Genomic DNA, 25,365 nt, shown 5'->3' with positions numbered 1-25,365 from the left:
GTGCCAGAAAAAGGGTGCCGGAAGCTGAGCGAAGTGAAAGGCACCCCAGCAGGAGCCGATATAACCTGGTGATGTCATACCGCTATCGGGATGGCACTCCTGGTTCAGCATCAAGAGTTGTCATGCTCTAAGATTGTTTTGCCCTAACTCGAGGCTTATTTATAGCTAGTGATGCCATAAAAATGGTTTTGGCTTCACTGAGTGCCCTTTTTGCATAGATGCATGCAAAGGGTATTATATAAAGGAAGAACAATAAGGCGAGGAAACACATTTTGAAAAATGTAAATGCACAGTACATATCTGAACAGAAAATAAATGAAAGTGAGTATTCCTTCTAATATCTACACAACAATGTTATAGTTATGTGTTTGAACATGGTCTTCAGTTCTGCATTTATTTATACAAATTTTGTTTCCAATGCTCAACCATGTATTCTAATTAGTATGTGATGTTAGCTCTTTTGCCATTAGAGGTCATTTTGCTTTTTCAGCAAATTCACACGATTCACCAGTTAGCCTTGCTTCAAAACAATATAATGAGCGAGTGTGAGGAGCAAGTCAAATGTTTCTGTCTTTATGCTAATGTGTTATAGGTCTCTAGGGGGAGGACAGTGAGAGCGGTGTTTATTTGCTGTCATGCTTTTGGACATTCAATGTAAGTTATGGTGCTTTAATAGATCTCATTGTGTGCAATATTTGCATCTTTATTTCACAAATAAATTTGTTCTAAGTTATCTTCTCTAATGTTCCAGTGTTATTGCATTTCCTACTAAAAGTTATGCTCATTAAATTTACAATGTCATACGAAGAAAGAAACAATAGAAGAGATAAATTGAAGACTACTTAGAATGCAGCATGCATTTCTTGATTATGAATCACATTTTTTGTACTAGATTGGTAAAGCGAGTCCACCGTGTCAAGTCTCCTAGGGCATTCCCATTATAATATTTTTACCCAAAACTTAACCTCATTTGCCTTAGCCTTAGTTACTGAAGATCTTTTACATGTGGTACATTTATATACTTTAAGCTCTTTTTATGTAAAAGCCCTGAAATCTAGCTTACCAGGCTCAGAAACAATAACAAATGAAAGTGTTTGCAAATTCCATGACGTGACTCCTACCCTTAGGTTCCCTACAGGCCCCTGCTAGTGGGAACCCTATGGGAGTTCTATTATACTACACTAGTGACCTAAGCCCATTTAAAAATGGGATCTAGGTCTGTTGCCGCGGACCCGCCTAAAAGCACGCACCCGACTACCACGCATGCCTGCCGCACGCGCACACACACCCGCCCACTCTGCCGACATGTGCAGTAGCGCAAAAGCACTGACACATGGACATGGGATGCAGGGACACTTGTACTTTATTAGATAGGATGTCACCAGACATCTGAAATAAGACCAGCTTATTTGGGTAAATGAACTCTGGCAGCATTGCTCAGTTGTTTACACTTTGATGTGCTAAAATGTACATAGTGGCATAAAGTCAATCCACAAAAGAAGACGGACTCCAGCACTCTCCATTCATATTTTCTTTATTTAGCCACAGGTGACCGGTACAACAGATGCCCCCTGTCTACAGCTGTTTCGCGTGTGAACACGCCTCCTCAGGACACGTGGAGCCTGGTTACACATTCTTCATGTCATGTGACCTGTTTTAACCCATGATGAACTGGACATTGGGAGAGAAACCTTAGCACAGATTGCAGGGGCGTGTTATACTACAGAAAGGAAAAAAAAATAACAAGACTGCTGTTATTTTTTTGCAATTTCCAGAATCAGCAGAGCTGGCGAGTGAGCTATAATGCAGCAATGTATTGCAGCTGTATGAATAGGCCTAACAGTTTATATCTATTCTTCTATATTATTTATATATGTGGTGAACCTCATTTTGAGCATCTTTGTAGCTAATGTAATGTATTGTATTCCACAGAATGTTACAGGAAATGAAATCTTTAATTCTACAGTACTATTTAGTGATACAAGTTGTAATTTCTGAGCTATACGTGGGACAATTTACACTCCCTACACTAGCTACATAACCCATTTTTAATATGTAATGGATTTTTCTTCTCCTTTTACAGTTATGGTGTACATTTATTTCTACTGATGATCCTGAGTGAGTATTGTCTCTAGAACAAAATCAATAGTACATTTCCGTATTCATTAATTGTTTTATTAACGTTTCTTGCAATCTTGATAAATCTTGTTGTACAATGCACACCCTCCATCTTTTCTACACAAAACTTTACTTTTCTCCATATCCAAATGTTTACTTTTCTCCACATCCAAAGCCTTTTATATGCATTTTCATTAATCTCCTTTTTCTAGCCCTTCTCTTTAGAATGGCCCACTGAAATTTTAGTTTGCTGGAAAAAAAAATCATGTTTAAAACTAAAGCTGCACTTAAAGAGACTCTGTAACAAAATGTTCAGCCTTATGTATTCTATCCTATAAGTTCCTACACCAGTTCTAATGTGGTCTGGATTACTGCAGCCTTTTCTAATTGCACTGTCTCTGTAATATATATAATCTTCTTTTCTTTGTCAAGATTTGTCGACCTAGTGAGGAAGGGGCTACCTCTGTTGTAATAGGGACAAGTTATGCAAGCCCTCTGCATGCCCCCTGCAGGCTCTGTGTGCTTTGTTAATTCCTCACAGACAGCGCCTCTGCTCTCAGTTTCATCTGGTTTGTGATGCAGTTTGTGAGGCTGAGGGGGGAGGGGGCTGCCTGTCACATGCTGAGAAACTGTAAGAATCCCAGACTGGGGTGCATATAATTCACTATGTAATAAAAACTTGGAAGTTTTGGGTAGAGAAGTTGTTAGGTTGGCACTGCAGCAGGGAAGTGTTCTTGAGCGGAGAGCTGGTAGAACCCACAATGCCTCTCACACTGAATGGCTGTGACTGCTTGCTCTGATCAACAGGATAACGATATGCTGCACAGGAGAAGGAGAGAGAGGAGAGGAGACCGGCACTGCAGTCAACTGTTTATTCCATAGTGCGACAAAATGACAAGCATAAAAACACAATAGTGCAAACATGCGACATACCAATCTGGGCAGCAGTGTGGGTGATGGTGGGTGCTGGGCACAGTATGCCTCACGGCCATTTCAAGCCTCCATTGAAGCGCATTTTTGCGCAAAAAGGCCGTTAGGCATACTGTGCCCAGCACCCACCATCACCCACACTGCCGCCCAGATTGGTATGTCGCATGTTTGCACTATTGTGTTTTTATGCTTGTCATTTTGTCGCACTATGGAATAAACAGTTGACTGCAGTGCCGGTCTCCTCTCCTCTCTCTCCTTCTCCTGTGTAATGTAACATGAGATATATATATATATATATATATATATACATATATATATACATATATATATATATATATATATATATATATATATATATATATATATATATATATATATATACAAACATGACTTCCTGGTTAGAAGCCATGTTTTTTGTTTGTAAACACTGCCTAAAACTGGCAATTAAAAGCCAGGATCATGGCGGGGAGCGTCGGAAACGGCAAAGAGAGATCCAGGAGATCACAGTGACTCGATTGGTATGTTTTTTTTTATTGTACAAATCGGACAGTACAAATTCTCTTTAACACAAATAAGCAGGCCTTTAGATAGGTTACAAAGATGTTTCCTATGGTGGCAACTAATTGCAAGATCATAGCAAATGTAGACTCTAAGTTCTAGAGATTTTTTTCTTAATCTTTTACACATTGTTTCAAAGCCAAAAAGTTGATCTTTTTTACTTTTACTTTTTCATAGTACTGGATATGATCCTTGCACACACAAATGACCACACGTGTTATTATTATTATTATTATTATTATTATTATTATTATTATGTATATATAGCGCTGATATCTTTCAAGGTGCTTTTTACAGATTCATTTATATAGTACTGACATATTCTGCAGCACTTTATAGAATACGTAGTCATGTCACTTACTGTCATTAGAAGAGCTCACAATCTGCTGACATACACAAACCTGGAGGATAATCTGGGCCTGACTGTGGAGGAGCTGCATGGGCCTCAGAGGACAGGAGGCCTCTGTGCAGATGCATGGCTTGCACAACCTGACGTCTGCCACTGTATCAATCCATAAACCATTTAACATAGTACAAAATCCATACACTTAACGACAAACTCTTTTTTTTCCTCAGACATATCCATATCCATACGCAAGTAAAATTATATTGTTTAAGTCACGTTATTAAAAAAATGTTATCTTACATATACATAGGATATAACTGTCTCTCTATTCTGTTGTCTTTGTAAACCCTTCTGTAAAAACGTCTTTACTTATCGCTGCAAGTGCATCTCAGAAAGTCTCGAGGATGCAGATATATACTCTGTTATTGTCAGGAAATAAGGGAATTTTGTCTGTATTTACTGTGGGTAGTCCATCCATGAGATGGAAATAATTATGAGGATGCACATTTTTATGCTGATGTTATGCAAATATATGCAGTTTGAACATGGACCAATCAAATGTTGCAGCCACAGTATTTGATTGGTCGCTTTTCAAGCTACATGAAATCAACTTATTTGCATTGACCATCCATAATCTTTACCTCACAGAGAGCATATAACAGGAAGAGATGGATATTGTTCAAATAATCATACATATTTTTACTCAAAGTCTCAAGATCTCTTAATATTGTTAAATATTTTTTAATCTGCACCATAGGATTTTCATTCAACTTTATTTATGTCATGTGTCTGTATCTATCACTTACCTCTTAACTACTATGTAATATTTATTAATTTATTCGTAACAACAAGTCCTTCATCTTTCAACTGTCTACTGGATGTATTACAGTCGATTCCTCCCTCCTGAATTGATCTGTGGCAAACTGGTGAATAAGGTGCTTGACTCAAACACAACTGTATCCCAAGGTAGCCTATGGAATTTTCCACAGTGAAACTGATGAATGTGGTTTGTTAGCCTGTGAAATGCTAATCAAATTGAATCCCCCTTTATAAATATGGTCATTATCACTTAAAGAAACCCTGTATCAAAAAAACATCCCCTGGGAGGTACTTACCTAGGAAGAGGGAAGCCTCAGGGTCCCAATGAGGCTTCCCCTTCACCTGTAGCTGCAGGCAATCCAGCGCTGGCTCCCCCGAAGCGTCCTGCAATCCTGGCTCGACAAGCCTGACAAGGCTTTGATATATTTACCTTCCCTGGCTCCAGCAGGGGTGCTGTTGCATATCTCAGCACGGAGATAATCTGAAATAGCCGATCTCTGTCGAGTCCGTTCTACTATGCAGGTGCAGGAGACTTGTGCCTGCGCAGTAAAGCGGACCATCAGCAATCGGCTATTTCCGCCTATTTCCGAGCGAGAACCCATACTGCATCTGCGCTGGAGCCGAGAAGGTAAATATTTACATCCCCGCTGTTCGGAGGGGCCCAGCAAGATCACTGTGGGACACAGGAGGAAGGGGGAAGCCTTGATAGGATCCGGAGGCTTCCCACACCCAAGGTGAGTACCGCCCAGGGGAACTTTTTTTTGTTACAGGTTTTCTTTAAACTAAACCCTGGTGAATAACAAAAGTAACGTTAGACACTCAACTCAGTGGAGGGAAGCCTCTGGATGATCCAGAGGCTTCTCTGATCCTCAGCCACCCCACCAATGCTCTTCTTGTTTCCCGCCATGCTCTGATCTGTGTACAAGCAATAAATGGAGTTGGATGGAGCCACTTGTACATGGAGGAAAAAGCCATGCACGAGCAGTTCCATGATATTGTGCAGTGAGAAACCATACTTGCTCCTGTGCAAGGCATTGTATATATGTGCTACTGCACAGACAAAGGCCATACTTGCTCCTGTGCAGTGTGGTCATGCTCCTCCACTGACAGGAGCAGTGCTTCGCAACCAAACTCTTGCTGAATATGTTCAAAGGGTCCTAATGCTGGATCAGTGAGGCCAAGAAGGATGACAAAGCCTCTGGATAAGTATTCTGGGGTAAGTATACCTTATTAGAGTAAGTATTCAGTTTTACTTTTTTTCCTTCAGGTACCCTTTAAATATTATTAAATAAAATGGGGATCACTTAAAAGTGGTGATCCCTTATGAAAGCAGGGCTCACTTAATCTAATCACCACTCTTCTAATCTAGTTAATCTGAAAAGCACCCTTTTTCCTGGAATATGATACTTGCCTGCTTTATAAATAGGCTTTTATGAATTAACCAGGTTGAATTTGAACTTTATTGTTTCAAAATATAAAGTCTATGGCTGGGTAAGTAGTATGGAGGAGAAGGAAACCTAAAGTGTGAGGAATATGGAGTTTGCCATCTTCATTCCAGGCGTTAGCTGTTTCTACACTCCTGCAACAAGCACTTAGGGGAGTCAGACAAAGCATCTGATCTGCATGCCCATTCTGGGAAAGTAACTTAAAGTATTACAGGCAGAGCACCAGCACAGAAACCAGGCATGGTTTATTTGAGAATGAAGATGGCAGCCTACATATTCCTCTGACTTCAGGTCCCCATTCAAGATGCACAGACTAAAGGCTCATACACACATCAGACCATAGTCTTTTGAAAATAAAAGATCACAGACCAATTTTACCCCCTTCCATGTAGTATGAGAGCCATACTCTACACCGTCTATTCTATGGAGCTGAACTCCCCATCAGATAAAAATTGGTCTGTGATCTTGCCTTTTCCAAAGACTTTCATCTGATGTGTGTACCCACCTTTAGGCTTCGGTGTCTGGGGAGGAAGGGATTTAAGATGAGCTTTAGTGGATATAATGTAATGAATACAATTACTTATGTTTTTATAATATATTCATTCACCATTATCTACATTCTGAAATTTATCACGAGCGGTGACATCTTTAGTTCTGTCAGGTGATCTCTGCAGAATGTTTGTTTACTGTTCTAAAGCCAGTAGAAAATATACCTGGAATTCCAGAATGTTGGGGGGGGGGGGGTTCTGCATAACTAATCAGCATAGGCTAAACATCACTGGAAAAGTGGGGTTACATTTAAATACATAGCAAAATATAGATATAGGAAGTGTTTCTGAAGCGGAAACCTAGAAAAGTGAGGTTTCTGAATAATTTGCTGTATTCTACTACAGTATATGTCCCTACCGTGTCTCTTTAAGTATGTTAAGTTATTTCTTTTTAATCGGAAAGATTTAAATGTAAGGAAAAGGAAGAGTAACACAATATTGTTCATTTCACATTAAGAAAAGCTTGGAAGACCTTAAAGGGGAACTGAAGTAAGAGGTATATGGAGGCTTCCATATTTATGTCCTTTTAATAAATACCAGTTGCCTGGCAGCCCTGCTGGTCTATTTCTCTGCAGTAGTATCTGAATAACACCAGAAACAAGCATGTAGCTAGTCTTGTCAGATCTGACTTTAAAGTCTGAAACACCTGATCTGCTGCATGCTTGTTCAAGGGCTATGGCTAAAAGCATTAGAAGCAGAGGATCAGCAGGGCTGCCAGGCAACTGGTATTGCTTAAAAGGAAATAAACATGGCAGCCTCCATATACTTCTCTCTAGAAGTTCCCCTTTAAAACGTGGTACAATTAATGAGCAATATGAACTGATTTTATACATGCACTTTGTGTTGAGAAGGTTTGATAGGCTGTCTTTTTTATTTCTGAGCTTGTAAGCCTTTTTTGATTTGTAGATTGTATTAAGTGCGGTAAGGAGGGGGGGGGGGGGTGTTTTTAGTTACTGCACAGCGTGAACTGATTTCCTTTATTTTCTTTAATTTGTAGTGCCATTCTAAGTATTAATGACCAGTCATGCATTGATAAGATGTATCCCTGCTATTTTTGACCAGTGGAGCACAAGTTCAGTACAAGTCTCTTACATCTATAATGGTGATATTGCTTTCCTGTTCTCACTGTGCCCTCTGCTGACCAGGAAAGGTAGCTTGAAAAGGCTAAGTGGATCTCTGATGTTCAGGTGAGGTGAGTATGTATAAAGAAAGAAGAAAAATGTTCAGTAAAACAAAAACCTAACGTATGTGGATTTAAAAGAAAAAACTAAAAAAAACATTTCTCAGTTTGTTATTGCATATGTTACAGGCAAGGTATGAAATCCAGGCATTCTATAGAAAGCCTAAATCAAAAAAGTCCCACATCCCAAAAACAAACAGAGAAGCTAAATGGCTTCCCCCTAAAAATTGGCCCTAGACTACAATGGACATATTAGTATGGTAGGAATTAGATTGTGAGCTCCTCTGAGGCACAATTAGTGAAAAGTGCTATGAAAGATGATGACGCTATATAAAGACATAATAATAATATACAGAGATTGGTCACCTGCTGATCTTCAGACACCAATCTAGAAATATAATTTATTAACATACTAATCATACTCCTCAAATGCAAAATTTTTACAGCTAAAAATCCTGTCACATGAACAGAAGGCACTGTGTTGAAGTTTCAGGTTCTTGGACTGGTACAGATTGGATTGCAAGTTGTGCTATGTGTGCAGCACACTCTATGACAGTTTCATAAATATCATTAAAATTGCTGTGCGCACAAGGTAATTTTTCTAGTGTTTAGTGAATATGCTCCATGATAATTTATTGCTGCAAGTTGTTAATAGTTCATACAGAAAGTCTCTGCAAGCTGTAACTAGCTGCTAACAAATGCCCTACGTTACAAGGCGCATCCATTCCTAAGTTTTAGCTGCTACCTTTTTAGACACGGTCACTGGCAACAGGTACATCTACAGTACTGCAAATCTAAGTCTAGTGATTGGCTGTAACATCTACAGACCAGTCACACACAGCGTCTAGCATCTAGATTGCCTATTCAACATGACCTTAAAAAAGATCCTGAAATTAACTGTTTAGAATCATTGCTCATGTATTACTCACCTCAATAGCTGTAAAAATCCTATGATTGTTATTCAAAGCAAAATGTTTGGTGGTTACATGTTAACTCTCTCCATCTAACAGTTTAATAAGAAAACTAAATCCACCCATTGTTGACAGTGAGAATGTCAGGACTGGCCAAACACCTAAAAGAATTAAACACGTTATTTTGTGCATTTATTTGAGGTTTTATTTTTAGCTATATTAGTTGCATAGAAAGATCCTTCAATTCAAACAAAGCAAATATTTCTCATAGCCTTAGTTTCCATAGCAACGCTGCCATCTGTAGTATTTATCCTTAGCACAAACACATATAAATATTCATGCAAGTAATTAAAAAATGCATCAATAACCCATAACCTTTACTCTGTTTTATGTATTATTTTATGTCATTTGAAATTTTAAAACTTTTTAAGATGTCATACTGTAAATTGATCCCTTTAACACACATCCAGAACAAAACCCCTCATGTAACATTTTACCTCAGCTACCATTGTTCTCCCAGGCTACAGATTAGATTATTGGAGAATTGAAGGGATTCTGCAAACCTGGCCTGGGTTTTAAAATGTGTCTTTTATGGAAAATAAATTGAAACACTCTCATGGGACATATCAGACTATATTGTGGACTGCTGGAAGTAATTTGCAATTGTATAATTTCTGTATTGTACATGTACCTGGGAGGAATATCATATTAATATAGTAATATTAAATACCCTAGGGCTAGCCCAAGACTTATGCATTACTTAACCTTTTAATATCTACTCATATTTACCCTATTGCACTCCAGCATACAGTAATCCCATTCCTGGGTACAGGGCCATTTTTGACAAAGACATTCCAGGCCATTGCCTGACATGCCTTTGGCTGTCAAGGCGCTCCCTGGAGCCTGCACTACACACGGTGTCACACACACTCACAGCTTGTTCCCCTCCAATCTAATTATTTTTGAGCTGCTGCCCTCCTCCACCTCTAATACCCCTCCCCCCAGACTAATAGATCTGCTGCCGGTTCTTTGCCTCCCCCTCAACTAACTCCACATCCCCAGGCAATGTGCAGTTACACAGGTGCTGTGGCCAAGAGCAACAGCAGCTTGGAGTAAAGCAAGGGAAAACTCTGTAGAGCATTGAAAGACAGAGCAAGTTTGGGGAGAGTTTGAGAGGCAAGCCTCCGTGGAACTGCATGAGGGCCCTCTGATCTGTGGGGCCAATGTTGCCATCCACTGGAAGAAGACCTTCAGTCCCAGGCGAACCCCCGCCAAAGGCATTGCGTCATCCCATTAGAGATGGCTTAAACCTCCGATTTTAGGTTCGCTTACCGCAAATGCAAACTTCCCGAACCGCAATAGACATTAATGGGTAGGCGAACTTTGAAAATTACAAACATTTATGCTGGCCACAAAAGTGATGGAAAAGATGTTTCAAGGGGTCTAACACCTGGAGGGGGGCATGGCGGACTGGGATACATGCCAAAAGTCCCAGGAAAAAATCAGGATTTGACGCACAGCAGCGTTTTAAGGGCAGAAATCACATTGTATGCTAAATTGGAGACCTAAAGTGCTTTAAAACATCTTGCATGTGTATACATCAATCAGGTAGTGTACTGCTTCACACTGACAGACCAAACTCACTGTGTAACACACCGCAAACAGCTGTTTGTGTAGTGACGGCCATGCTGGACTGGTACGCACCATGGGGAGAGTGCAGGCTATAGCGGTTTTCAAGCTCATATGATCGCCGGGCTGAGGTAGCTCAATGACAGAACAACAGTGACTGTCCAGCTGATTGAATTTGGTCTGTCCACGATGAAGCAATGACCTTACAATCTTGGGTGTGCCCCCCCCCCCCCGACACACTCATATAGCCGGCGGTCATTGCTTTATTGTGATACGCAAGCCCTTTCACCGCGACAAGGTAACGATCACGACGTGGAATTGACACATGTACATGCCTTTTGTTTTGTTGTTGCAGCTGCAGTGCAGCCAGAAAAATTAGGTAGGCATGTACACACACCAGAAAAATTGGTATTGATTTTGTTAGCGGCCGCTGCTAGCAGCGGCCTAAAAAATTCAGGAATCCGCCTGGACTCCTGAACCCTGTTGGTGGTGGCAGAGAAGGCAGTCAAGCGGCCTGCCAGCAGAGATGTTGTGTGGGGACCGACTTAGTCTTGGGGCAGGCAGTCACACGGTGTGCAGGCAGAGATGCTGTGTGCGGGGATTGACTTAGTCTTCGGGCGTGCTATAGTAGCCCTCCGGGATCCATGCCTCATTCATTTTGATAAAGGTGAGGTACTGAACACTTTTTTGACCTAGGCGACTTCTCTTCTCAGTGACAATGCCTCCAGCTGCACTGAAGGTCCTTTCTGACAGGACGCTTGAGGCAGGGCAAGACAGAAGTTGGATGGCAAATTGTGACAGCTCTGGCCACAGGTGAAGCCTGCGCACCCAGTAGTCCAGGGCTTCATCGCTGCTCACAGTGTCTACATCCGCAGTTAAGGCCAGGTAGTCGGCTACCTGCTGGTCGAGGCGTTGGTAGAGGATGGATCTGGAAGTGCTAAGGCGAGGTGTTGGACTAAAGAATGTCCGCATGTCCGACATCACCATGAGATCACTGGAGCGTCCTGTCCTTGCCTGCATGGACATGGGAGAAGGATTACTGGCAGTGGTACCTTTATTCTGTTGTGCTATGACATCACCCTTAAACGCACTGTAAAGTATACTTGTCAGCTTGTTGTGCAAGTGCTGCATCCTTTCTGCCTTCTGGTGAGTTGGTAAAATCTCCGCCACTTTGTACTTATACCAAGGGTCTAGTAGCGTTGCCACCCAGTACAGGTCATTCCCCTTGAGTTTTTTTATATGGGGGTCCCTAAACAGGCTGGACAGCATGAAAGCCGACATCTGCACAAATTTGGATGCAGACGTACTATCCATCTCCTCTTGCTCTTCCTCAGTGATGTCAGGTAAGTTCTCCTCCTCCTCCCAGTCACGAAGAATACCACGGGAAAGTTGAGCAGCACAAGCCCACTGCGACGCCTGCTGCAGTTGTTCTTCTGCCTCCTCCTCAAAAAAAACAAAACACCTTTCTCATCTGACTCCTCTTCCCCACACAACTCTTCCTCCTCCTCCTCCTCCCCGCTCCTCTGTGCTGCCGCAGCTGTTGAGGAAACATCTGGTTCAGCTGGTAATTGATCTTACAACTCTTCCTCCTGTTCCTGTTCCTGTTTACGCTCCTCCACAGCTTGATCCACCACTCTACGCATGGCACGCTGCAGGAAGAAAGCATATGGGATCAAGTCGCTGATGGTGACTTCACTGCTACTCACCATGTTTGTCACCTCCTCAACCGGCCGCATGAGCCTGCAGGCATTTCGCATGAGTGTCCAGTACTTCGGCCAGAACATCCCCATCTCCCCAGAGCATGTCCTTTTACTGTAGTTGTAGAGATACTGGTTGACGTCTTTCTCCTTTTGTAGCAGGCGGTTAAACATCAGGAGCATTGAATTCCAGTGAGTTGGGCTATCGCAAATCAAGTGCCTCACTCACTGGCAAACTGTTTCTCCGCTGAATATTGGCCAAGCGTTCCATGGCCATGTAAGACCGCCTGAAATGCCCACACACCTTCCTGGACTGCTTAAGGACGTCCTGTAAGCCTGGGTACTTACACACAAATCTCTGAAATATTAAATTCAGCACATGTGCCATGCAGGGTACATGTGTCAACCTTCCCAAATTAAAAGTCGAAATGAGATTGCTGCCGTTGTCAGACCCCACGTTGCCGATCTCCAGTTGGTGCGGGGTCAGCCACTGATCCCCCTGTTTGTTAAGAGCAGCCAGGAGAGCTGCTCCAGTGTGACTCTCCGCTTTCAGGCAAGACATGTCTAAGATGATGTGACACTGTCGTACCTGGCATGCAGCATAGGCTCTGGGGAGCTGGGGCTGTGTAGCTGGAGAGGAGATCGCAGCACCAGTAGAGTAGCACTGCCACTCAGCCGAGGAGGATGACAGTGAAGAGGATGTAGCAGGAGGAGAGGAGGTGGCAGCAGGCCTGTTTGCAAGCCGTGGAGGTGTCACAACTAGGTCCGCTGCACTGCCACGTACTCCCTGCTTGCCAGAGGTCACCAGGTTGACCCAATGGGCTGTGTAAGTAATGTACCTGCCCTGACCGTGCTTTTCAGACCAGGCATCCGTGGTCAGATGGACCCTTGACCCAACGCTGTGTGCCAGAGATGACACCACTTGCCTTTCAACCTCATGGTACAGTTTGGGTGTGTCACCTTTTTGAGAAATAATTGCGGCCTGGTATCTTCCACTGTGGTGTCCTAATGGCCACAAATTTCCGGAAGGCCTCAGAGTCCACCAGCTGGTATGGTAACCGTTCGGGCCATCTCTACATCCCATGTATACAATGTAAACTCCACCTCTGGCCGAGGGAAGCTTCACCCCAGCACATTGTTGTGTGTCAAAATGATGTCTGAACTTGTTATGTGTGTGAAGTTGGGAGCAGGATATCTGAATGTGTTCTGAGCTGGGCATATTTTCTATATTATTTGGCACATGGTGTCAAAAACCTGAGCGGTTTTTGCCTTTTTCATGATTGCTAACTCAGTAAAGGACCAGCCCTTAAAGCGTTGCTATCATATAAATCCGGCATAGTGGGGTCTGAACCCTCTATAACAGTAATTATAGATTGACGGTATACCTTGAAATGAATCAGAGCACTCAGTGTATGATTTTATATAAAAAATTGTATTTGCTTATCATACAGCATATATACAAAATATGAACAGTTCCATGTAGTGTTTCCTTATAACAGTATTCCATCTCATTCATCAAGGCTTTATAGCCAAACGATCATCAATCTTCTAAGTACATTCAAAAAAGAATATAACAGTTGTGTTATGTAGAATAAGATCAAAAGTAGTCTCATCTGTATCAATATCTGTGTATCTAGTAGCTGTGTAAAACTTGTAGTAATCTTCTTAAAGAAATAACATAAAAAATAGCTTCTAAAAAAACTTCTTGCTAACATCTTAACAAAACTTAATGCTGAAAAATTAATAAAGTAAATCACCAGAATATTAAGCATATTACCCCTTCTCTGTCATCTCTTCAGCATCTAGAACCACGTGTGGGAATGTAGCTTTTGCCTCATGTGTCTTCTCAGGAGATTGTTGGGCTTCTGCAAACTATGAGCTTTCAGCTTCTACTTTTATAAGGGTTGGAGGCAATATGGCTGCCTAATCTGGACTTTCCCTGAATCCCAGGATCTGATTGGCTAAAGCTTTCGTGCGTCAATGCTTTATCATGTTTTGAATACCTAAATCACAATATTATTGTTTATAAATTCTTAATTACCTTATCTTGTGGGAATTTACGTCATTTGGAGTGCTTGACATTTGATATAGGGTCATTTCTGACACATTTAATTAAAAATGGACGTCAACAGCCATCTTGTCTGTTGGGTGACCCAGACATGGAGACTAAACAATGTCATTCATGACGCATTTCTGATAAAGTGTTCGCTGCTAATTATGTTGGAATGTCTTGGTACTTCCCCAGACATGAGATTGGTCAGGTTGACATTGTAACCATTCCTGTGAGAGCCTTCAGCAATTTAAGGCTTATTAAAACATACAGGGCTTCTAATATACTTATTTAAATATAAAGCTTATTATATAATTCTTCTTAAAACAATGAATCATATAAGGAATAATTGCACATTAAATCTTAATAATATAAAATCAATGTCTATAATTTTGTCTTTCTTATAAAATAAATATAATGTCCACCGGCAGAGGTCAGCGTTTCATAACAAATAACAATCTATTAATAATGTTGATTTCATAAGAATATGAGACCACTAGGTGGCATCATTGTCATCTTTAACTAATTGGGAAAACACCTTCTTTGTTTAATATTTATATAACTTGTTCCCAAAACATCATGTGTTATCAGCTTTCTGAGACTAGAGCACGTCAACAATTCTTCCAGAACCATAACAATCTCACGAGAATGTCTTACTGTCTCATCTTTCACGGGTAGAATACAGCTTACATGTTTCAAAGTAATAGATTCTATTATATAGGGTTTAACAATAACTATTCCTTTCTTTAGAAGGACTGTATTGATCATTAATATTTATATATACATACACATATGACAGTTTTTCCTGCATAAATAAAACCGCTAGAATTCTGACATCCCCCCTTGCAGGAAAATGATGGCAGATGATTAACGATCTCCGTAGTTGTTATATTTCTCCGGAAAAAAAAAAAATTCTATAATCAAAATTAAAAGTAATGCAATCTCTCATTCTTGCAAAACCTTGCTCATTAAGTAGCATTGTCAGCTGTGGTACCTGTCTGACAATAGACTCAATAGTAAGATTAATATCTTCTCCAATAAACATATTTTTCTGGTCTAGATATGGCTATAGTCTTTGTATATAACACATGTATGGATTCACCCTTGAATTTGTAGTTTCTGTCTCTGTGGTAGCTTGTGTAGATATGTAGGAAAATTCTAGGCAATATTTGTCACCCATTTTAAGACATATGGTAAAACTTAAAGTTCAAAATGTATAAACAGGAATTATACCGTTCATGTGGCCCCTAGGTTCTTTTGAACACAATACATTCAACATTTTATTGTTAGCTTACAACAGGTTAATTAGTTAGTTGGTTAGTATTATGTATTAATACAGTTAATTACACCTTTCTTATACCACAAGGTTTCTTTCACAAATGGTATGTAATAAAATAAAGTATGTGTAGTTTACCAGCAGAATCCCCTAAAATATCATCTTTCTATTTAAATATAGATATCATATCAAAATGTAGGCATGGAAAAGTTCTTTAGCAATTCAAATTGCACGCTAATTATTTGAAGTAGCTGTTTTAAAATATATTCTCAATAAAGCATATGTATTAACATCTCATTGTTGAAGTTGCTTCTCCACTTCATATTTCCAATATTATGGAGTCATTCTCTCTCTTGGATTTATCAGGATCTTTACCACTGATTTAAAAGTCTCTTGAAACTTATGTTGTAGACTATCAGCACTCTTGTATGTAAATCTTGGCATGTTTATTTTCTCAAAAAGTCAAATGTGATAGATTATCTTGTAGATTAAGTTTGATATATGGTTGTTTTCTTGTTAAGTACAGTCTCTTCTCATGGCAATATTTAATGTAGTTACACGCTTGATCCTGGATATGTCATGTGTAGATCTTCTCTCTGATTGAAGTAGTTCTCCGCACTAATCATTCATTAGTATTGGAATCAGTAATCATTCTTTTCTTTTCTGGTAACTTCTTTAACAGGTATCATATGGTTCATATAGCTTTCAGTCAAGTGTCTGTAATTCTTGTATACAACATGCAGTTCTCATGATAACATGATAGGATCCCCCCTTGTGCCGCTTTATAGCAATCTAGTACCAGTCCAGTGTTTTACTAGCAGTTAAGTCTGCCACTTTAGCGCATTATTGACAGTCCAGGTTGTTTAGAACATTTCATCTGTAATATTATCAAATAGTCTCGCATTTAACTCTATATTTTCTGAGTTGACTATGGCTAATCATCTTGCATCTATACGTCTAGTGTGTAGTACAGTCTTTGCATACCATGGCATTTGAAGGTGTTTCACTCTCTTAGTTTCTTCAGTACTTTTCTTGTATATATACGGATTAGGTATTTAATTGATATTTGAGCTGTTCTTGCTCTTCTCCAAGTCATGTAGCGGGTGCTCCTCTAATTATGGTGCATCTTCCTTTTCCACCATTAGGCAATAACTTGTATGCTAGAACCAGTCATAGGGCAATTTCATTTGTCCCAGGATGCTTTCTTGAAACTTGAAAAGGATGAGTAACAACGGTCATCTACAAGTTGTATTATTTTCATTATCAGTCGGGTTGCAATTTAGTACAGTTTCATTCACTATGCAGAGCTGTGTGCAGATTTACGATAGTCCCTTGCTGAACATATCTTTTCACCATTTAGGATATTTTCATCTCTCTTAAAATGCAAACAAATGTTAAACTGTCCTTTTATTCTGGTGAATTGGATTTTCTCTTTTAATTGTCCATGTATTGCATATTTGAATATTTCTGAAGAATATTTTTCTTTAACTTCAGGTGAACAGCGCAGTGGCGTAGGGGTTAGTGCTCTCGCCTTGCAGCTCTGGGTCTGAAAGGAGTTTTTATGTGCTTTCTGTGTCTGTGTGGGTTTCCTCCGGACACTCTGGTTTCCAACTCTTCAGATAGTACTGGAATGGCTAGGTTGGGCATCATCTTCAAGGATAAAGGCTGTATGAGCAAATCCAGCAGTCATTCTTGTTCAGGCGCTGGGCATACTGTTGATGCATCAAGTTCAATTTATTTTGAAGAAGTCTTCCTTGTAAGTTGCAAAGTTCAGCTTCTGTATTCATCAAATGTATCAGGTACAGCAAACCCCATTGTATGGTTATTTTTGCGGATAATTGACATTGTTCTCAGCACCTATGAGAAAAATAAAAAGGAAGAGGAGAGAAGGGGAAAACACAAAAAAGTAATATGCAACATTCTGGTGAATTTTCAGCATAAAAAAAAACTAAACTAACTACTACCTTCCCACCTGTGGTTCAAAAAGAAAAATATTATTGATGCTATATGGTGCTGGGTGCATTCTTACTAGTTTGCTATAGTGTTCAAACTTATAACAGCAGGTTCCTTCTCTTCTTGCTTATGTCTTTTCTTAAGTTTATCTTGTAAAAAATCAAAGTAGTATTATCCATTTTCTGTAAATGTTGAGATATTTCTTCTCTTTAAAAACTGTTCATTTTCTTCTTCTGAAAATAAAAAACTTTCACGTTTCAGCTGTGTATTAAATCCATTGATAGCATATCATACATATCTTCATTGGTTGCTTCATGTGTGTCGTGGCTTTTATCATAGCTTGACATCAGTAAGTCCTTGTCCATGTACAAAAACATTTTCTCTTGTTATCTGTTCATCACTTTAGTTAACTGTTGTCCTCAGTGTTACACTTCTTGAATAGCGTATTCATCTTGAAACTGTTCTTCTTGAACTTCGTCAATCGATTACCTAAGGCATGGATTTCTCTTCCAGTCTCTTGGTGTACATAACTTCTTTTCTCCTTCATGTATTTAAAAGTCTTCATCAATCTAGGCTTCATTCTTCACATTAGGCTTTTAATCATCTTGTACATGTAATGTAGTTTAGTGCAGTCTTCTGTAGTACCCGCTTGATTGCTGTGTGTCATTATTGTGAACAGTTATCTCCTTGTTTCTCCTGTAGTATGGCTTTCTTCCTGTAACTTCTCATAAGTCTTTATGGCATCTGCTTCTGTATCTGTAGCATGGTAGTATATCGCTGCATAGGTAGAAAAATCTATATCTTCCACATCTTCTTCATATACGGAATCAAAAATAGAATATCTATGTATATTTATCAGTCTTTTTCAAAAACTTTACATTGGCTGTCTTCTTCTATAACTGGATGATCTTGACATCTTAGTCTTGATCTTGAAATCTTGATATAATGTAACAGTCTCTATTGTAGTTTCAAATGTCTATCAAAACCTTCTTTCACTCATCTTCTGGTATTTTCTATGTCATAAATCTTTCCTCTTCTAGTTCATCAGATTTATCTGTAAAAACTGAATATCTCCATCTTGTAATGCTCTCTCTTCACCCACCTGATAATCTCATTTATCTTTTAACCTGATGTATTCTTCTGTCTGGTCTTCTTTTCTTGTATTCCTTCAGGCCCACTTTTCTCTTAGTTTTGTCTCGATCTTCTCTCAGCTGGTGCGTCAACCAGTGGTCGGAGTTGTTAAAGAAGTAAAAGTACTTTTTAGCCCTCACACTTCTCTGGTTACTCCAGTTCCAATTGTTTCTTCTTCAGCTGTTTTCAGATCAGAGCTTCTTATAACATAGCCTCATCAAATGGCTTGTCTTCATGTTGATATCTTTGCATAGTCTTCTAGCATGTAGCTTTCATCGCTTTATCTTAGCGGGTTTCTTCTGGGTGCCTGCAAGGAATGCTTGTTTGGAGTCTTCTTTGGTTCAGACAAAAGAGATTATCTTGTGAGACTTCCAAGCTTCAATAGCAACATTTTCAATTCTTCTGTAGTCAAACCTTCTTAGTATAATGTCATCACAAAAATAAAGTCTCTCTTGATGCTTCTTAATAGGATCTAGCCTCAAAAAATAAGTAGAGATTTCCCCCCTTGAGGCTAGGACTATAAAAATTAAAAATATTCTTGTTTAACGGTCACTTCTGTATATTCATCTGTTACATCTAACATGGCAGCTGCTATATCTGAGTCTTCACTACTCCTTTAGCTTCTCATGACAAAAAAAACAAAAAAAACACTTCAATCTTCACTACTTGAATCTTCACTAGTGCGTTCTTCTTTTACTTCTTGGCATAATAGCTTATTAATGTCTGTATAAAAAGACTTTAGCAGGCTTTTTTTTCTTTCTTCAACCAAAAAACTGAGATCAGCAGTCATAAAAAAAAATCTTTCATTTGTAGTCCGAGAGAAAAAAAAATCAAGTGTCATATCTCTTTAAGTCTATCTCTGAATGCATGTTGTGTTGCTGCCATTTGGAGGATTGTCTTGTCTTCTCCTGTGTCGGCATCTGGTAGTGCTAGCCACACACTAAAGATTCTTGTTCTCATAAAAAAAAATTACAAAAATAAAAATAAAAATGTTTTCTTACATCTCATTTATGCCTGTAGTAACTTGTCTTGTGTCCGCAGTCTTCTATATTTAAAGAGCTATACATCTTTAAAACAGGATTTTTCTCTTTTTTTTTCAAAAAAGTTATTTATAGGAGCTTTTGCTTTCATCACAAAGTCTGTTCAATTCTCTAGTATAAAAAAACCAATGTTAATTCTCTTGATAGCAGAATCTCTTCATATATATAAAAAATGTTCTTTGTTTGACAAAAACTGCTCTCTCATTTTTCTTTTTTCACTGAGCTTGTCTCAAAAAGTTTTCTGCACTTCTAAGGTAGCCATTTTCATAATGTATAGCTATATACTCTGCTTCAGTATGCTGCTCCAATGTAATCTGCTTCATTTTGTCAGAAAAGTACATGTAGCGCTATTCCTTTTCTCAGGTTCAATAGGTCAAAGTATTTATTTTCTCTTCTAAGTCTTTTCATAGACTATAAACTGAGTGTGCTCATTAGTAATTCTCTTCTATGAGATTTTTAAGCATAAGAATATCTTCCTTCTTTGCTTTAGATTTTTGGATGCTTCATATGCATATCCAACTCTATATTTGAGTATATAAGTACTTTTTTATTCTCTTATCGCGATAGAAAACTATGGTCTATACTTCCACCATAGAAAGTATACTTCAAGATAACAATCAAGATAACCATCAACTGTTGGGCGCCAACTGTCAAAAACCTGAGCGGTTTTTGCCTTTTTCATGATTGCTAACTCAGTAAAGGACCAGCCCTTAAAGCGTTGCTATCATATAAATCCGGCATAGTGGGGTCTGAACCCTCTATAACAGTAATTATAGATTGACGGTATACCTTGAAATGAATCAGAGCACTCAGTGTTTGATTTTATATAAAAAATTGTATTTGCTTATCATACAGCATATATACAAAATATGAACAGTTCCATGTAGTGTTTCCTTATAACAGTATTCCATCTCATCAAGGCTTTATAGCCAAACGATCATCAATCTTCTAAGTACATTCAAAAAAGAATATAACAGTTGTGTTATGTAGAATAAGATCAAAAGTAGTCTCATCTGTATCAATATCTGTGTATCTAGTAGCTGTGTAAAACTTGTAGTAATCTTCTTAAAGAAATAACATAAAAAATAGCTTCTAAAAAAACTTCTTGCTAACATCTTAACAAAACTTAATGCTGAAAAATTAATAAAGTAAATCACCAGAATATTAAGCATATTACCCCTTCTCTGTCATCTCTTCAGCATCTAGAACCACGTGTGGGAATGTAGCTTTTGCCTCATGTGTCTTCTCAGGAGATTGTTGGGCTTCTGCAAACTATGAGCTTTCAGCTTCTACTTTTATAAGGGTTGGAGGCAATATGGCTGCCTAATCTGGACTTTCCCTGAATCCCAGGATCTGATTGGCTAAAGCTTTCGTGCGTCAATGCTTTATCATGTTTTGAATACCTAAATCACAATATTATTGTTTATAAATTCTTAATTACCTTATCTTGTGGGAATTTACGTCATTTGGAGTGCTTGACATTTGATATAGGGTCATTTCTGACACATTTAATTAAAAATGGACGTCAACAGCCATCTTGTCTGTTGGGTGACCCAGACATGGAGACTAAACAATGTCATTCATGACGCATTTCTGATAAAGTGTTCGCTGCTAATTATGTTGGAATGTCTTGGTACTTCCCCAGACATGAGATTGGTCAGGTTGACATTGTAACCATTCCTGTGAGAGCCTTCAGCAATTTAAGGCTTATTAAAACATACAGGGCTTCTAATATACTTATTTAAATATAAAGCTTATTATATAATTCTTCTTAAAACAATGAATCATATAAGGAATAATTGCACATTAAATCTTAATAATATAAAATCAATGTCTATAATTTTGTCTTTCTTATAAAATAAATATAATGTCCACCGGCAGAGGTCAGCGTTTCATAACAAATAACAATCTATTAATAATGTTGATTTCATAAGAATATGAGACCACTAGGTGGCATCATTGTCATCTTTAACTAATTGGGAAAACACCTTCTTTGTTTAATATTTATATAACTTGTTCCCAAAACATCATGTGTTATCAGCTTTCTGAGACTAGAGCACGTCAACAATTCTTCCAGAACCATAACAATCTCACGAGAATGTCTTACTGTCTCATCTTTCACGGGTAGAATACAGCTTACATGTTTCAAAGTAATAGATTCTATTATATAGGGTTTAACAATAACTATTCCTTTCTTTAGAAGGACTGTATTGATCATTAATATTTATATATACATACACATATGACAGTTTTTCCTGCATAAATAAAACCGCTAGAATTCTGACATCCCCCCTTGCAGGAAAATGATGGCAGATGATTAACGATCTCCGTAGTTGTTATATTTCTCCGGAAAAAAAAAAAATTCTATAATCAAAATTAAAAGTAATGCAATCTCTCATTCTTGCAAAACCTTGCTCATTAAGTAGCATTGTCAGCTGTGGTACCTGTCTGACAATAGACTCAATAGTAAGATTAATATCTTCTCCAATAAACATATTTTTCTGGTCTAGATATGGCTATAGTCTTTGTATATAACACATGTATGGATTCACCCTTGAATTTGTAGTTTCTGTCTCTGTGGTAGCTTGTGTAGATATGTAGGAAAATTCTAGGCAATATTTGTCACCCATTTTAAGACATATGGTAAAACTTAAAGTTCAAAATGTATAAACAGGAATTATACCGTTCATGTGGCCCCTAGGTTCTTTTGAACACAATACATTCAACATTTTATTGTTAGCTTACAACAGGTTAATTAGTTAGTTGGTTAGTATTATGTATTAATACAGTTAATTACACCTTTCTTATACCACAAGGTTTCTTTCACAAATGGTATGTAATAAAATAAAGTATGTGTAGTTTACCAGCAGAATCCCCTAAAATATCATCTTTCTATTTAAATATAGATATCATATCAAAATGTAGGCATGGAAAAGTTCTTTAGCAATTCAAATTGCACGCTAATTATTTGAAGTAGCTGTTTTAAAATATATTCTCAATAAAGCATATGTATTAACATCTCATTGTTGAAGTTGCTTCTCCACTTCATATTTCCAATATTATGGAGTCATTCTCTCTCTTGGATTTATCAGGATCTTTACCACTGATTTAAAAGTCTCTTGAAACTTATGTTGTAGACTATCAGCACTCTTGTATGTAAATCTTGGCATGTTTATTTTCTCAAAAAGTCAAATGTGATAGATTATCTTGTAGATTAAGTTTGATATATGGTTGTTTTCTTGTTAAGTACAGTCTCTTCTCATGGCAATATTTAATGTAGTTACACGCTTGATCCTGGATATGTCATGTGTAGATCTTCTCTCTGATTGAAGTAGTTCTCCGCACTAATCATTCATTAGTATTGGAATCAGTAATCATTCTTTTCTTTTCTGGTAACTTCTTTAACAGGTATCATATGGTTCATATAGCTTTCAGTCAAGTGTCTGTAATTCTTGTATACAACATGCAGTTCTCATGATAACATGATAGGATCCCCCCTTGTGCCGCTTTATAGCAATCTAGTACCAGTCCAGTGTTTTACTAGCAGTTAAGTCTGCCACTTTAGCGCATTATTGACAGTCCAGGTTGTTTAGAACATTTCATCTGTAATATTATCAAATAGTCTCGCATTTAACTCTATATTTTCTGAGTTGACTATGGCTAATCATCTTGCATCTATACGTCTAGTGTGTAGTACAGTCTTTGCATACCATGGCATTTGAAGGTGTTTCACTCTCTTAGTTTCTTCAGTACTTTTCTTGTATATATACGGATTAGGTATTTAATTGATATTTGAGCTGTTCTTGCTCTTCTCCAAGTCATGTAGCGGGTGCTCCTCTAATTATGGTGCATCTTCCTTTTCCACCATTAGGCAATAACTTGTATGCTAGAACCAGTCATAGGGCAATTTCATTTGTCCCAGGATGCTTTCTTGAAACTTGAAAAGGATGAGTAACAACGGTCATCTACAAGTTGTATTATTTTCATTATCAGTCGGGTTGCAATTTAGTACAGTTTCATTCACTATGCAGAGCTGTGTGCAGATTTACGATAGTCCCTTGCTGAACATATCTTTTCACCATTTAGGATATTTTCATCTCTCTTAAAATGCAAACAAATGTTAAACTGTCCTTTTATTCTGGTGAATTGGATTTTCTCTTTTAATTGTCCATGTATTGCATATTTGAATATTTCTGAAGAATATTTTTCTTTAACTTCAGGTGAACAGCGCAGTGGCGTAGGGGTTAGTGCTCTCGCCTTGCAGCTCTGGGTCTGAAAGGAGTTTTTATGTGCTTTCTGTGTCTGTGTGGGTTTCCTCCGGACACTCTGGTTTCCAACTCTTCAGATAGTACTGGAATGGCTAGGTTGGGCATCATCTTCAAGGATAAAGGCTGTATGAGCAAATCCAGCAGTCATTCTTGTTCAGGCGCTGGGCATACTGTTGAAGCATCAAGTTCAATTTATTTTGAAGAAGTCTTCCTTGTAAGTTGCAAAGTTCAGCTTCTGTATTCATCAAATGTATCAGGTACAGCAAACCCCATTGTATGGTTATTTTTGCGGATAATTGACATTGTTCTCAGCACCTATGAGAAAAATAAAAAGGAAGAGGAGAGAAGGGGAAAACACAAAAAAGTAATATGCAACATTCTGGTGAATTTTCAGCATAAAAAAAAACTAAACTAACTACTACCTTCCCACCTGTGGTTCAAAAAGAAAAATATTATTGATGCTATATGGTGCTGGGTGCATTCTTACTAGTTTGCTATAGTGTTCAAACTTATAACAGCAGGTTCCTTCTCTTCTTGCTTATGTCTTTTCTTAAGTTTATCTTGTAAAAAATCAAAGTAGTATTATCCATTTTCTGTAAATGTTGAGATATTTCTTCTCTTTAAAAACTGTTCATTTTCTTCTTCTGAAAATAAAAAACTTTCACGTTTCAGCTGTGTATTAAATCCATTGATAGCATATCATACATATCTTCATTGGTTGCTTCATGTGTGTCGTGGCTTTTATCATAGCTTGACATCAGTAAGTCCTTGTCCATGTACAAAAACATTTTCTCTTGTTATCTGTTCATCACTTTAGTTAACTGTTGTCCTCAGTGTTACACTTCTTGAATAGCGTATTCATCTTGAAACTGTTCTTCTTGAACTTCGTCAATCGATTACCTAAGGCATGGATTTCTCTTCCAGTCTCTTGGTGTACATAACTTCTTTTCTCCTTCATGTATTTAAAAGTCTTCATCAATCTAGGCTTCATTCTTCACATTAGGCTTTTAATCATCTTGTACATGTAATGTAGTTTAGTGCAGTCTTCTGTAGTACCCGCTTGATTGCTGTGTGTCATTATTGTGAACAGTTATCTCCTTGTTTCTCCTGTAGTATGGCTTTCTTCCTGTAACTTCTCATAAGTCTTTATGGCATCTGCTTCTGTATCTGTAGCATGGTAGTATATCGCTGCATAGGTAGAAAAATCTATATCTTCCACATCTTCTTCATATACGGAATCAAAAATAGAATATCTATGTATATTTATCAGTCTTTTTCAAAAACTTTACATTGGCTGTCTTCTTCTATAACTGGATGATCTTGACATCTTAGTCTTGATCTTGAAATCTTGATATAATGTAACAGTCTCTATTGTAGTTTCAAATGTCTATCAAAACCTTCTTTCACTCATCTTCTGGTATTTTCTATGTCATAAATCTTTCCTCTTCTAGTTCATCAGATTTATC

The 25,365-nt window shown here is 38.2% G+C and overlaps 1 long non-coding RNA gene across 3 annotated transcripts in view; it reads right to left on the bottom strand.

Moving 5' to 3' along the window:
* LOC137570599 (uncharacterized) overlaps positions 1 to 25,365 on the bottom strand; it is a 134,011-nt gene that overhangs the window by 55,395 nt on the left and 53,251 nt on the right. Inside the window, exon 3 of one of the 3 annotated variants that reach the window (XR_011031100.1) lies at positions 1,546 to 1,720. The exons of the other annotated variants lie outside the window; for them this stretch is intronic. This is a non-coding gene — a long non-coding RNA (uncharacterized lncRNA). Of the gene's footprint in view, positions 1 to 1,545; positions 1,721 to 25,365 lie in introns of those variants that run through there. 3 annotated transcript variants of the gene reach the window in all.

Source organism: Hyperolius riggenbachi, chromosome 4 (genome assembly GCF_040937935.1).
Source record: "Hyperolius riggenbachi isolate aHypRig1 chromosome 4, aHypRig1.pri, whole genome shotgun sequence".
Classification (NCBI taxonomy): Eukaryota; Metazoa; Chordata; class Amphibia; order Anura; family Hyperoliidae; genus Hyperolius; species Hyperolius riggenbachi.
The sequence above is the reverse complement of the archived record's forward strand: the minus strand, read 5'-3'. Positions and strand labels throughout refer to the sequence as shown.